Source organism: Uloborus diversus, unplaced genomic scaffold (genome assembly GCF_026930045.1).
Source record: "Uloborus diversus isolate 005 unplaced genomic scaffold, Udiv.v.3.1 scaffold_583, whole genome shotgun sequence".
Classification (NCBI taxonomy): domain Eukaryota; kingdom Metazoa; phylum Arthropoda; class Arachnida; order Araneae; family Uloboridae; genus Uloborus; species Uloborus diversus.
This window is the reverse complement of record NW_026558773.1, coordinates 47709-61394: the sequence shown is the minus strand read 5'-3', so window position 1 is coordinate 61394 and position 13686 is coordinate 47709.

Here is a 13686-nt window from a genome sequence, read left to right as displayed (position 1 = left end):
TTCCTTTTCTTCAAAAGTTCTTGAAACAACTCCATTTTTTCCCCTTTTTTTCCTTTCTTTTTGTGCTAGTGTTTTTTTGTCAGCACCAACCATGGAGTCCGGGCTTCCTTTTTCACGCAAAAGAATTCAGAATTTCCTATCCTTTTCATTTTTAATCTCTTTCAAAGCATCTGTACTCGCAATGTCAGAGCAATGGTCCATAATTTCAGGTCTCTTTCATCAAAATGATCCTTTCTCCTCCTTTTTAAAACCTGCAATTCCTGAAAAGAAAAAAAAATTCTGTAATTGTTTCGTACATCATAGAGTTAGGATAATTAATCAATTCAGTGTTCGTTCTTCTAGTAGGAATTCGTGTTTTTTTTTGCCAGAAAACAAATTCTTGAAACAATAATGCTGCACTTCTTGCTTTTTTGTCATTGTAAAAAAGAAAGAAACGCTTAAAACTTGCCTTTTTGATGGTATTTTCACTCCAACAATTTGATTGGAATTGTAATTGAGAAGATCAATATAAAAATCTCGTCAAAACTTGCGAGAATAGCTATCGGTAGGCGTTGGTGCTATGCTACAAGCCTAGTTGGATCGTCACAATAGTCAGACGAAAATTACCAGCAGCACAAACCGCTCTTAAGTGAAAATTTGTGATAAAAGACAATGCACGTGAATTTGTGATAAAAGACTTCAAGTAAACGACGCACAATTTGTAAAAATAGAGTTACCGCACAAAGTGAAAATTAATGTTAAAATATAATGTTATACATAGTTGGAAACTAAATAAACCATACACATTTCATAAAAATAGAGATACAAATTAAGTTTATGTAAACACTTGAAAAAAATACATGTATTTATTTTGTAACATCAATAACACATTTCCTTTCATAAGTGTTTTCTCACATTCACTCAACAAAAGTAAATGGGTAGTTAAAGTTATAGAAAATACTCTATGCAAACAAAGTTAATAAAGCTCAAACTACATTATATTTCTGATTAATGTCAAATACACTCATAAATTTATGTGTTCTTACAAAAATAACTCGGCTAAAAACTAACAGAGAAGCTTTTGGGAGATTGTTGTAGAAATGATTGCAAAAACGTCATGAGTCTCGATTGTTGTCTTGGCAAAAAAGCTTCGCCGCCTGAAAAGAAACCAAATGAAAAGCGGGAAAGCTATACAAAGTCACAAGAAAGAGCAGGACAGGAAATAAGGCCATCAAAAATCCAGAACTTGAAAAAAGATGAAAAAATGTCTTTTCGGTGAAAAAAAAATCTATTATTTCATGCTATTTGATGCACCCTTTAAACTTTTCCGATTGAGCTAATATTTTGCACACATCATTTTTCTGTCCATTGGAACAAAATAGGGGGTTGGGAGCTAACTTTTTACCAAGTTGAAAAATAACGGCCACCCGAGTACACATGCATATATGTCGAAAAATTTGGTTACTCTCTATTATAATAACAACCAAACTCACGCATGCGAATTGAAATTTTTAATAAAGAATTCAACTTATATATGTAACTAGATTAGAATCAGCTATATTAATAAGTTACATATATATTCATACTTGAATGTCATATTGAATAAATATTCAATATAAAACGTAACTTTGACCCATTTTATTCTGTTTTTCTTACACTCCTGTTTGTGAAAATTGCAACACCACGAAGGACTTACGCGAGTGAGCTGAAAACTGCAGGAAATGTAAAGTAGGGCATGGTATGCAAATGATTAGAATTGCTGACCGGTAGCGCATGCGTATGCTGAGCAGCGCCGTCTGAACCGCGGAGCGAACCGAATATAAATAGACGGCTGTAGCGAGGTGTGTATGATTATCGGTGGTTATATGCTAGAGTAAACATTAACTGAATCTTTACTATGCCTCTTCGACGAAAGAAAGCGAAATTTGAGCAAATTTCGGAGTTCAAACGGGGCAGAATCGTCGGCCTTCCTGAAGCTGGATTGTCTTATCGTGCAGTAGCCGCTCGTGCGCAGCGTAACAGCAGCACCAATCATGCGTGTTTGGAAGCAGTGGACGGACGAGGGTCGGACAGCTCGGAAATCCGGAAGTGAACCCCGAAATGTGACGTCAACTCGCGATGAGAGACACCTGGTGCGTATGGCGCTGACGGACCGCACAACTTCTTCTAGGCAATTGGCAGAACAGCGGTCAACAGCTACATGTGTTTCATTGTGTGCTTCATCAATTCGGAGACGTCTGCTGCAGCGTGAGCTGCGCGCAAAGAGTCCTTTATACAGGATTCCTCTCTCGCAAAACCATCGCCGCCTGCGGCTACAATGGGCCAATGTGCATAGAAGCTGGCGTGCTGATTGGCAGCAGGTCGTCTTTTCTGACGAATCCCGCTTCAATTTGTGGCACCATGATGGCCGAATTCGTGTGAGGCGGTATGCCGGTGAACGGCACATTCCGGAGTGCATTATCGAACGCCACAGCAGACGAACACCCGGAATTATGGTCTGGGGTGCCATAGCATATCATGGACGATCACGTGGGCCATTTGAACAGTATCCGATACATAAACGAAGTTTTACAGCCCCGAGCTATTCCTTTCCTGCAAGGATTGCCAGGGGCTGTATTCCAGCAGGATAATGCCCGTCCACATGTCGCCAGGACTGTCAAACCCTACCTTGATTCGCAGCAGGTACAGCTTCTTCCTTGGCCTGCATATTCCCCGGATATGTCACAGATTGAACATGTGTGGGATTTCGTTGGGCGGCGTCTCGGTCGTGATCCTCGTCTTGTTGCTTCGACAGACGAACTTTGGTTGCGCATACAAACAATATGGAATACTCTTCCGCGGGCAGATATTCAAACTTTGTTTCCCTCCATACCGCGTCGTGTAGCAGCTCTTATTGCGGTGCGTGGTAGCCATACAAAATACTGATTTCTATCTCTTTTTATTGTTTGTTTGGTTTGAAAATGTAATCATTTATTTGTATCATTACCACTCAACTGTGTATTAAATTTCATTCAACTATGATGCTTCCTTCATGGTGTTGCAATTTTCACAAACAGGAGTGTATTTTCTCACAACATAGCTTCTCTAAAAATGTAGTTGTGAACATTTAGGACAGTTTTGAAAGCAAAGATTTTGCATAGGACGGTGGTTTCTTCGTAGTGTCCAAAACCTTGTCAAACGTGACCTACAACTGCGGTAACTCCAGAAATTTTTGTCTGTCAATGCATTTAAGTTTTAAGATAATATCTCAGTCTGATCTAGAGGTATTTACGTAATTTGGATTTTTCTTATGCACATCATGTTGTTTAACTTGAAACGCTTAAATACGGTAAGAGATATTGCTAGGATTTATTTCAAGGGCTTGAAAATACTCCTTTACATGTGATAGAGGAATGAAAATCGTTTTGGAAAATTTTAATACGTGTAAATAGTGACGCTCATGGACGAATTCCATCCAAAAGTAACTTTCTAAGGATCAAATTTAAGAGGCCAGGGAAAGGTGTACTAATTTAATTTTTAACATTAGAATGACATTTTGTAAAACAAAAAAAAAAAAAAAAAAAAAAAAAAAAAAATTCAAGTGCAACATTTTAATACTCCCCGCCCTCTTTTTTTTTCTTTTTGCAATTCGTACGTTTTTATATTTGAATTTGGCAAGTGTATTTTCTCACTTTGTATTTCAAACTTTTTTCAGACTCATTTAATGTGTGAAGTACGGCTGTAGAAGCGTTGAAAATATCACTATATAGAGTAATTATAAACAAGGCAGCTTGGGGAAATAGGCGATAAATAATATAGTTCGCAGGTTTGTTTAAAAACATTTTATGGTTTTGTAAAAAAAAAAAAAATATTGTTACAAATCCTGTAAATAGTAATTATTGTAGGAACGTAACCTGTAAATAGTTTCCCGTAATGAATATACATCCCCTTTTTCATATGGCTAAAGTATACGACCCCTATTTCCTTTTTGTTCATTGATAAAAATTTGACAACGGTCTACTACTTTACAGAAGCGTGTGGAATATTTGAGAAATTTCTTTTCGGTGTATTTAAGCCGTTAGCGATGGATAAACAGTTGAGTTTCGATTGATATTTCGAACTGAGAAGATTTTTGCTCTGTTTATAGCGAGGCATTTCGCTGTGTTGTTTTCGTATTTGGAAGTAAATACGTGTGTAAACGTTGAGTTTACGGTGTTGTGTGATAATTGCTTAATTGCTGATGAATAATTTAGCAGTTGTTGAAGATCTTTCCTGTACATAGTGTAAATAAATTTCCTGTGTTTTTATCAAGAACTGTGTCTTCATTTCAAGAAAGTGGAAGTCGCACCGAATCCGTTACAATTTGGAGCCCAACGTGGGGCTTCTTCTGGACTTTCTTGGAGTAAGTGTGACTTTGGACATTTTTTCGTAAAGACTTTTTTTTTTTGAATTAGGACTTTATTTTTATGGTGATTACTCGCGCAATGGATGAACAATTAAAACAACTTCTTGACGCAATCACCTCTGTGAAAAATGATATGGCGGCTAATCAAAACCAATTGAAAAGTGATTTAACGGTGCTGAAAAATGACCTAGTTTCTAACCAAGAGGAAATTAAAAACGATCTTACTTCGGTAAAGACTGTGATGGAAAATAAATTTAATGAGATAGAGCATCGAGTTGATGCTATTGAAGGAAAGTTTGAGGCAGTTGAAGGCCGATTCATCGCAGTGGAAAATAAAATCGAAGAGAAATTTGAAGAAAAATTAAGTTCCGTTGAAGGCCGATGCAATGCTGTAGAAAATAAACTGGAAGAAGAAGATAGAAAATTTCATCAACTTAAAGAAGACATCTTTAAAGACCTGGAAAGGAGATTGGCGACCGCGGAAAGCAACTCTGTACAGTTTGGCGCTCCCACATCGGTTGCTCGACCGTCCATTAAACTTGCCACATTTGATGGGAAAAGTTCGTGGCAGGTGTACAAGACCCAATTCATGATAGTGGCGGAAGCGAACGGATGGGACTCTGCTACCAAGGCCTGCCATCTTGCAGCATCCCTGAGAGGTGACGCAGCGGACATTCTTCAGACCCTTCCGGACAGCCAGCGCCTGGATTTCGCCGCCCTCACATCTGCGTTGGAGCTTCGCTTCGGTGAGAAGTGCCAGAAAGATTTCAGCCGACTCCAGTTGAAGTCCCGTTTCCAGAAAACCGGGGAAACCCTGCAAGAGCTAGCGGCGGACGTCGAGAGGCTGTCTCATCTTGCTTTTTGCGACTGTCCTGCGGATGTTCGAGACAACCTGGCACTCAACTACTACATCGACGGGGTTCGAGATCCGGAAATCCAGAAAGCTCTACGGATGGCGGATGTCAAAGACCTGAATTCTGCCGTTGTGTATGCGATGAGATACGAGGCCGCCCAAGAAGCAACCCGTGTGGATCGCCATCTAATCCGGACTCAGGAAGCTGATGAGTCTGATTCCAGGTCGTCCCACCTCGCTGAACTTGAGAGACAACTCGGTGACTTGACAAGACATTTGAGCAGCATAACAGCCCAAAAGAAACAAGAGCAGAAGTGCTGGAAATGCGGTAGTGAAGGACACCTGCGAAGGAGTTGTCCGGCTCGCCAAGCTACGCGAGGGAAGGAAATCACCACCACTAAAGCTCTGCAGATTTCCTCTTCTAGTAGTGGCAGTGATGGACTTTTCATTTACGCACATGTAAATGGGAACCCCTGCAGACTGATTGTTGACACTGGAGCCAATGTGACAATCATTAGGACAGATGTGGCTCGTGAATTTGGATTAAAACTGCTGTGGACATCGCCACGCGTAAGTCTCCAGACTGTGACAGGTGACAAAATTGAGATTGACGGTAAAGTGGACTTGGAAATAGTGTTTGGGAATGCCACCTACCATCATACGGCATTCGTCGCTAATATCACGGACCCCTTCATTCTCGGATTGGACTTTTTGAAGAAATATGACTTCACTCTCGACTTCAAGACTAATGAGCTGCACTCGATGAGAGAAGACATAGCCGTTTTTCCTGCAGAGAGTGATGTAAAATCCGCTCATCAAATAATAGCTCAAACAGATTTATCGATTCCCTCAAGGTCAGAATCATTAATACCTGGCTCCCTTGAAGAAAGCAATAGTTTTCGATTTGGACTCATTGAATACCCTAACCTAAGCAATAGCCTAAAAGGAGTACTGGTAGCATCTACGCTTGTGGACCTTTCTAAGAATGTAATTCCTGTGAGAGTCGCCAACGTGAGTGAAAGGCCAAGGAATATCCGAAAAGGTGAAGTGTTGGCAACTTGTACTCCAGTAAACTGCATCATTAGAAGAATCAATTCCCCTGAGACTGTGTCTTCTGAGTCCTTGACGTCGAAGTTAATTGGGAGTGCGCCATTATCGAAAGATCAAAGAACTGCTGCGGAACAATTGGTGGACGACTTCAAGCATCTGTTTTCATCTACATCGGAGGATGTTGGCCGTACGAATTTAACGCAGCATAGGATTTACACTGGAGAACACCTCCCTATTAAACAGCATCCAAGACGACTACCGTTCGCCAAGAAGGAAGAGGTTGAGACCCTCCTGAAAGAGATGAAGGAGAATGATGTAATCGAACCCTCATCCAGTCCCTGGGCTTCTCCCATCGTCTTAGTCCGAAAGAAAGATGGCTCCACCAGATTTTGTGTCGATTACCGACGGCTGAATGAAATCACCAAGAAAGACAGTTACCCTCTTCCACGGATAGACGACACCTTGGACACTCTTTCCGGACACAAGTGGTTTTCGACCCTGGACTTGAAAAGCGGCTACTGGCAGGTTGAGATACACCCTGATGACCGAGAGAAGACAGCTTTTACAACTGGACAAGGCTTATGGCAGTTTAAAGTGATGCCCTTCGGCCTCTGCAATGCACCAGCTACGTTCGAGCGTCTTATGGAGACAGTGTTAAGAGGACTTTCCTACGAATCCTGTCTGGTCTACTTAGACGATATCATCATCGTGGGACGCAGCTTTGAAGAACATCTGGCAAATCTTAGGAAGGTGCTGCAAAGGCTTAAGGAAGCCAATCTGAAGTTAAGTCCGTCCAAATGTAATTTGTTCCGCCGGGAAGTGAAGTATCTTGGTCACATCATCTCTTCTGAGGGTGTGCAAACCGATCCAGAGAAGGTATCTGCGGTCAAGAGTTGGAGTCGTCCCGAAAACATCCATCAGCTGCGAAGTTTCCTGGGGCTCTGCACGTACTATAGGAAGTTTGTGAAGGGTTTTTCCAACATTGCACGACCTTTGCATAAGCTGACGGAGATCAAGCAAAAGTTTGAATGGTTCAAAGAATGCGAAGATGCATTTCTACGACTGAAGGAGGCTTTAACATCAACGCCTATCCTCGCCTATCCTCAGCCTGAAAAACCCTTCATCCTGGACACTGATGCGAGCAACGAGGGCATCGGAGCTGTTTTATCCCGAGAAATTGACGGAGATGAACATGTCATCGCTTACTGGAGCAAATGCTTATCAAAGTCGGAGCGAAATTACTGCGTCACCAGAAAGGAGTTACTGGCCATAGTGAAAGCTGTAGAACACTTCCATCATTACCTCTACGGCCGAAAATTTCTGCTTCGGACAGATCATGCCTCGTTAACTTGGCTTTTGAACTTCAGGAATCCAGAAGGCCAGATAGCCAGGTGGATACAGCGGCTCCAGGAATATGACATGGAGATCAAGCATCGAAAAGGGTTATCTCACGGTAATGCTGACGCTTTATCAAGGAGACCCTGTCCTGAGAACTGCCACTATTGTTCCCGAATCGAGAAACAGTATGGACCGACTAGCCCTACCGCCTATCAGGTGACAGTGACTCCAATATCATCAGAACCTGATCCATGGAGTGACGACCAAGTTCGAAAAGATCAACTTGAAGACCCCGACATAAAACCAATTTTGGAGTTCATGGAAAGTGACAGTCGGCGACCTAGCTGGCACTACGTTTCCATCTTCAGTCCTGCAACAAAAAGATACTGGGCTTTATGGAATTCACTCCATTTACGGAACGGCGTACTGTACCGAAAATGGGAATCTGATGACGGCAAAACGTCTAGGTGGCAGTTACTACTTCCCCGATCAAGGATTTCAGATGTTCTGAAAGAAATACATAGTAGTGCGACTGGAGGACATTTTGGTGTCTTGAAAACCCTTAATAAAGTTCGGGAGCGCTTCTTCTGGAGCAAGGCGAAGGATGACGTGGAGAAGTGGTGCCATTCTTGTGACGCCTGTGCTGCTCGTAAAGGACCGAAGAAGAGAAGCAGAGGGAAGCTACATCTGTACAACGTTGGAGCTCCTTTCGAACGAATTGGGATCGACATCCTGGGTCCTCTACCAAGAACTGCTGATGGGAACAAATACGTTCTTGTTTCCATCGACTATTTCACGAAATGGCCCGAAGCGTATCCCATTCCAGATCAAGAAGCTACCACCGTAGCAGAGACTCTAGTCCAACATTGGATCTCGAGATATGGAACACCTTTGCAGATTCATTCCGACCAAGGGAGGAATTTCATCTCTGCTGTTTTTAAGGGCCTATGTCAAATTCTCGGAATTGAGAAAACTAGGACAACACCACTACACCCACAATCGGACGGCATGGTGGAGAGATTTAACCGCACAATCCTGAATAATCTCTCACTTATGGTCTCCAGAAATCAACAGGATTGGGACAAGAAGCTGCCTTTGTTCCTGCTGGCCTACCGCAGTGCTGTCCACGAGACTACCGGATATGCCCCATCTCAGATGCTCTTCGGACGAGAGCTTCGGCTACCTTGTGATCTCGTCTTCGGTCGTCCTCCGGATGCGCCTGCATCGCCTGAGGAGTACATCCAGGATCTCCAGGCCCGGTTGGAAGACGTTCATAACTTCGCACGAGAGCGAATCAACATCGCGGCGGAGAAGATGAAGACCCGATACGACACAAGGTCTACTGGACATGAATTCAACGAAGGCGACAAGGTTTGGTTATGGAATCCCATCCGACGGAAAGGTCTGTCACCCAAATTGCAGTCGCATTGGGATGGACCCTACAAAGTCCTTAACCGACTGAATGACGTCGTAGTGAGGATCCAAAAATCACCTAATGCAAAACCTAGGGTTGTACATTATGATCGGTTAGCCCCATACTATGGCCATAGTTCATGAGTATTACGTAAACAACCATGGTTGATAACATAAAAGTTGTAGATAATTTTTTTGCTTTTAATGTTTAGTAATATTTCTTGTTATTATTGTGTTTCCTATGCATTATTGGTTATTATTTAATGTGTGTATTTGTGAACATGTGATAGAAGTTTGGCACCCTTTCTGGGGATTGTACTGCCCGGGACGTGCAGTCCTTAGGAAGGGGGCAATGTTACAAATCCTGTAAATAGTAATTATTGTAGGAACGTAACCTGTAAATAGTTTCCCGTAATGAATATACATCCCCTTTTTCATATGGCTAAAGTATACGACCCCTATTTCCTTTTTGTTCATTGATAAAAATTTGACAACGGTCTACTACTTTACAGAAGCGTGTGGAATATTTGAGAAATTTCTTTTCGGTGTATTTAAGCCGTTAGCGATGGATAAACAGTCAGTTTCGATTGATATTTCGAACTGAGAAGATTTTTGCTCTGTTTATAGCGAGGCATTTCGCTGTGTTGTTTTCGTATTTTTTTTTTTATTTTTTAAGATAAGATAAGATAAAATTTATTAACAAACAAAATACACATACATAACAGTAAGCAAAATTAAAAAAAGGAAAGTACAAATTATAAAACATAAATTACAAACTTCATAACAAAACATTAAGAAAATCTTGACTATAGTTCAACACGAGTTAGTATTAAATTTAACACTAAAGAGCGCCAAAGGCACTGTCCGCAGTGTTTTTTAATTGATTTAGTATGGAGTACAAACACAAATATGCATTAACAGAAATATTTACAAATTAATTTTACACAAGTAGTAAAAATTTTACACAGAACAATTATTGGACTGTTTGACTCCAGAGAAAAAAAAAACACAATAACTCGCATTGAAACATTCAATAGTATAAAAATTACAATACAAAATCCCCCCCGGTTGGCAAGTCAGTATATTTTATCAGCTAAAAGTTAATTGTTGATACAATGTCATTATTTTGTATATATTCATTGACCCCTTTTTTATATTTTTTAAAGTTCTTCTCATTCCTAACATCTTCCGTTAGTTCATTAAACAGCCGCGGTGCCAAGTATAAAAATTGTTTTTTAATAATCGTTTTATTTGGTTTTATAACTTTATATTGTTTACCTGAAATTCGAGTATTATATTGTTTTTCATTAATTTCAAACCAGTTATTGTTGTTATGCAAAAAATACAATATTCTCTGTGCATATATTTCTCTGATATTATAGATTTTCTCTGACTTTTGTAAAATAGTATCGTTTTTATTAAGTTCTTGTTTAGCTCCATAAATTATTTTCAAAATTTTTGCATAAGTTCTATTTAAATTGGTAAGATTTGTTTCATAATCGCCTCCCCATGCACAAATACCATACGTAATTATTGAGTTAATCCAAGCGTAAAATAAACATCTAAGAAACTTTTTCCCAACTATATTTCTCAATAGATAGAGCCAATGTATTCTACCTCTTAACTTATTCACAAGTTTATCAGTATGGCATTTCCATTTTAAATTTTCACTAAAAGTTATACCTAAATAATTTATATTTTCGACTCTTTCTATGGTAGGGCAGTTACAGTTATTTGTGCTGTCACATGTTGGTTCGTGATATTTTATGCGTAAATCAATGTTATTAATTCCATTCTTTTTTAAATCAAACTTTATGTATTTTGTTTTATTTATATTAAGAGATAACATATTGTCAGTTAACCATTTATTTATAGCAGTTAAATCAAGTTCCATTTGGTTTTTTATATCATTAATGCTCTTTGCAGAATATGTTAATGCTGTATCATCTGCATATAGAGTAATTGTACCGTATAATTTAATGTATGACATGTCATTAATATATATTAAAAAAAGTAATGGACCTAAAATTGATCCCTGAGGGACTCCGGTTTTTGTTGTTTTATAATTGCTTATACAGTTATTTAGTTTTGTTGCTTGTTTTCTGTCCGTGAGATAGGATAATATCCATTTGTAAGGTATTCCTCTTATTCCAACATTGTATAACTTTTTTATCAAAATCTTTATGCTTACACTGTCAAATGCTTTACGTAAATCCAAGAATACTGCTGAAGTTTCATAGTTTTCGTTAATGTTCGCATAAATTTCACCTGCTAATTTTAATACAGCTTTTTCAGTATTTCTGTTTTGCCTAAATCCGTATTGTGCGTTATGGAAAAAATCATATTTTTCTAAGAAATTCATCAACTGAGAGCTATAACATTTTTCCAATAATTTAGAGAATATTGGTAGAACTGAGATAGGTCTGAAATTATTACAGTCATCTTTAGCACCTGATTTGTGTATCGGTGTAATTATTGCTTTTTTTAGATCTTCTATGAATTCCCCCCTTTGTAGACTAATATTGATGATTTTTGTCACAATTTCTATATGATACTTAGCAATTATCTTAAGTGCATTACTTGTAATTCCGTCATGTCCCGGTGTTTTGTCATTTTGCATATTATCAATAATATTTTTAACCTTACTTATTTCCATTGGGTAAATATACATAGAATTTGTTTGGTGTGTTATGTTATTATCATAGTTTGATGCTTTATCGCCGTTTATTTCCACACAACAATTTATAAAAAAGTCATTAAATTTTTCAACTAGTTCATTGCTATTATCTACATCGATGGAATTCTTATTCTTAATCCCTGTAATATCTTTAATAATATTCCATTGTTTTCTTCCGTCTTTTCCAGCATGGACAAATTTTTTATGAAAAAAATCCTCTTTTTCTTTTTTAATCAACTTTTTTAATTGTTTATTGTATTCTTTATAATTATTTTTATATTCCTTATTATAAGGAAATTGTTTTGTTTTATTATATAATTTTTCTTTTTTATTGATCATATTTACCAACTCTTGTGTAATCCATTGTTTTTTTAATTTATTAGCTTTTTTTATCTTCTTGTTTTTTTCCATGAGTTCCTTAATTTTACTGATAAAAGTGTTATAAATCTCATTTATCTCCATGTTTTCATCTATTAAGCTAGAGAAATTAATTTCTTTAATATCCTGTTCAAAAGTTCTATAATCGATGCATGTTTTAATTATTTGCTCGCTACTCCGATTACGTTTCAAATGTTTTTCTAATAATTTTTTGTTATCAATTTTTACTAGTAATGCATAGTGATCGGTTATTGTTGTTTTATGTACTGCAGCTGTTACTGCTCTATCTATTCTGTAATTACATTTATAAAAGACATGATCAATACAGGATGAGCTTAGGTCATTACACCTAGTTGGTATATCAACATATTGCTTGAAACCCATAGTGTACATAGTATTAATATAATCATTTGTTGTCGTGTTATTCTGTAAAGTATCAATGTTTATGTCACCAATATACAAAATGTTTTTACATACAATTCCTTTAACCTTTTGTTCAAGTTCTAATATATAATCATTTATACTACATTCAATAGCCCTGTAAATAAAAACTATAAAAAAATCAAGTTCCTTATTATACAAGTATAATGCCTCAGCAGTATTCATTAAAATACTCTGATCAGAAAAGTAGTATTTCTCTTTAATATAAGCTATGACTCCCCCTGATCTATTTCTTTCTCTTGTATTATAAAGTTTGTTATACCCCTTAAGATTATAATTATCAATTTCACATTCCTTAATCCATATTTCACTTAATAACAAAATATCTATATCCATATTTTCAATTGTTATCAAGAGTTCATCTAAATTTTGCCTTATGCTCCTTATGTTCAGATGATAAATGTTTAATACCGCTGTATTGTCTTTTATAAGAAATGTCTCTGCTTCGTCCACGTTATTTAGTTCAGTGATTTTTTCAATTGAATCATAATCCATGAACACCCGTTCACCTCTCTTAATATCGTGGTCTTCCATCGCACAAAAACTGGTTTGAATTATTTCTCAATTTATCCAAGTCCTCTTTCCTCCTTACCTGTATTACTCTATCATTCTCACTTTTTCGAAGAAAGACCTTTCCTCCTTTCATCCAAACAAATTTATAATCATTTTCACTCTTGAATTTTCTGGCTATAAAATGTAATTCCTTAACCTTTCTTGTAACATGTTCATTGATAAAAATCTTTTGTAAAATAGGATTATACCTTTATTTGGAAGTAAATACGTGTGTAAACGTTGAGTTTACGGTGTTGTGTGATAATTGCTTAATTGCTGATGAATAATTTAGCAGTTGTTGAAGATCTTTCCTGTACATAGTGTAAATAAATTTCCTGTGTTTTTATCAAGAACTGTGTCTTCATTTCAAGAAAGTGGAAGTCGCACCGAATCCGTTACAATATGGTTCTCTTGCATAAAAATATATTTGGCAGACAGAAATTTTCCAAGGGAAGGTCAAAAGCCTAATTCTCATATCATACAACAATGCGCCGTCAAACTCAAACATATTAACTTGATTTTATCGATTCCCGAGAACGAAAAACAGTAAAAAATAAACTATTGAATAAATAATTAGCATTATTTAATGAAATATACTCAAATAAATAACCAGAAACCAAA